The following is a 2,821-nucleotide window of genomic DNA, read 5'->3' as shown; positions in this document are numbered from 1 at the left end:
TTGCTGTGTTCTTTATTTTTTTTTGCTCACCTGATTATGACATTTAATATTATGACATGTAATGAGGATGAATCATATGTATTATAATGATGATGATTATGCTGATGATAATCAGTTTACATAACTAATCATGAGTAATCTCTGGCTAATGATAAAAGGTATGATAATAAAACAGATAATGAGATACTAGTTCGACAGCATTACCAAATAATTGCACTCGCAATTCATATGACAAAATTTTGTCGTCTGCATTTTTAGCTCACCTGTCACAAAGTGACATGGTGAGCTTTTGTGATCGCTTTTCGTCCGGTGTCCTTCTGTCCGTCATCTGTCCGTAAACTTTTCTTTAAACAACATCTCATAAACCACTTAGCCATTTTCATCCAAACTTCACAGGAATGTTCCTTTGGTTGTCAACTTTAAAAATTGTTCAAAGAATTTAATTCCTAGCAGAACTCTGGTTGCTATGGCAACCGAAAGAAAACTCTTAAAGTTTGGTTTACTTGTAATAACAGCTTTTCTATATAGTTTTGTAGCAAATAAATATTTTCTGCATTGGTTTGTTCTTTATTTTTAGCTCACCTGAGCTTAAAATATGTCCTGCAAAGAACTTTTTTCAAAGGACTTATCCTCTGAAACCACTAGATCAAATTTGATCCTAGCATGAGGCTCTACTAAAATTGTTCAAATGATTCTGTTCTATTGAACATCCGGGTCAGAAGGGCTAAAAATAGATTTTAAAAATTAAAATATTTAAGTGCAAGCCCTAGTCTCTCTTAGAAATTTGCTGTGTAGCATCACCTTAAGCATGAAACAATGTCCAGTATACCTCTACAAAAGTATTAAAATTATAACCCTTTCGTCAAAATAAGCTCCTCCCTAGGGTCTTCCTTATATGTTTATATTAAAAACATAAAATTTCTTCTTCTTTTAAACCATTGAGGCTAAAGCTTAGGTATTTGGCATGAAACATAGGCTATAGGACCTCTACCAAGTTTGTACAATGTATAGCCTTGAGTCTAAATTGGCTCAACACCGAAGGTTCATGGATTTTTAACCAGGTTTTCAACAAAAACTGGGTTATTGTGATGCCGAAATCGGCTGGCGGGCGGGCGTCAACTTTTGGTTTCCGCTCAATAACCTAAGCCTATTGACACCAAACTTGGTGTGTAAGTTGTTTATATCAAGAGGCAGCTTAAGATTGCTACCCAGGTGTCTGTGATCAAGGTCAATTTCACTGTTACTAAAAATAGAAATTCAGTTTCCGTTCAATAACTTGAGTCTGCTTTGGCCTATTGACACCAAACTTGGTTTATGGGTAGGTTATATCAAGAGGCAGTTTGGGATTGCTACCCAGGTGTCTGTGATCAAGGTCAAGGTCACTGTTACTAAAAAAGATTCAGTTTCAGCTCAATAACTTGAGATTGCTTTGACCTATTGACACCAAACTTGGTGTATGGATAGCTTATATCAAGAGGCAGCTTGGGATTGCTACCCAGGTGTCTGTCATCAAGGTCAAGGTCACTGATACTAAAAATAGAAATTCAGTTTCAGCTCAATAACTTGAGTTTGCTTTGGCCTATTGACACCAAACTTGGTGTATGGGTAGGTTATATCAAGAGGCAGCTTGGGATTGCTACCCAGGTGTCAGTGGTCAAGGTCAAGGTCTCTGATACTAAAAATAGAAAAACAGTTTCTGCTCAATAACTTGAATTTGCTTTGGCCTATTGACACCAAACTTGATGAATGGGTAGCTGATATCAAGAGGCAGCTTTGGACTGCTACCCAGGTGTCTGTAATCAAGGTTTATGTGTTCAGTTTTCACGTAATAACTTGAGTTTGCTTTGACCTTTTGACACCAAACTTGCTGTGTGGCAGCTTTGGATTGCCACTTTGATATCTGGGAGCAAGGTCAAGTTCATTTGCTTACAATAGAATTTTCAGCTTCTACTCAATAACTTCAGTGCACTTTGATCTATTGATTGCTGTCACATCAAAACTTGGTCGCATCGCGGCGCTTCTTGTTCTTATATATAAATTCATTTGATAAACCATAATTAATATCCATGAAAGCAAATACCTAGATATTTGGAATGAAATATTGTCTAGTTGACCTCTACCAAGTGTGTTCAAACCATAGCCGCGGGGGTCTAAATTGGCCCCACCTCGGGGAGACTGGCTTCCTTATATGTATTTAGTAAAAACTTCTTCTCTAAAACTAATGAGACTAAAACTGAGTAATTTGGCATGAAACATGATCTAGTTGACCTCAGCCAAGTTTATTCAAATTAAAGTCGTGAGGCTCAATTGGCTCCTTCTATAATGGGGGATCATGTATTTTCCTTATGACTTTCATTTTGCAACCATTGATTTTCCGTAGCAACCATTGACTTCTATAACCATCATTGGCTATTCATAGTAACCAGGGACTTACATAGCAACCAGTGCCATAACAACCTAGGGCTTTCATAGTGACCACTGACACTGACTTTGCATCCTACTTGAGGCTTAGAGGCTGGTTTTAAGAGTTAAGGCAACAAAATAGCCACCATTTTTTCCTGCTTGATAGTAAATTGAAATACTGCATCTCTATGCATCTCTTAGCTTCAGCAGGCGAAGTCGTTTGACCCCTGGTGTTGTTGTACGCTTGTAACATCCGAGGTTAGTCAAAATAAGTGTTCCTGTTTCGACGCACCGTGACCTAAATTGTGTTGGCGCACCCTTAAACCAAAGAAACAAACAAACCAGCGAAATTTCATAGCGACAATTGACTTTCCATAGCAACCAGTAACTTTAATAGCAACCAGTGATATCCATGGCA

Source organism: Ruditapes philippinarum, unplaced genomic scaffold, assembly GCF_026571515.1.
Source record: "Ruditapes philippinarum isolate M1 unplaced genomic scaffold, ASM2657151v2 ctg397_1_1_1_1, whole genome shotgun sequence".
NCBI classification, from domain to species: Eukaryota; Metazoa; Mollusca; class Bivalvia; order Venerida; family Veneridae; genus Ruditapes; species Ruditapes philippinarum.
The sequence above is the reverse complement of the archived record's forward strand: the minus strand, read 5'-3'. Positions refer to the sequence as shown.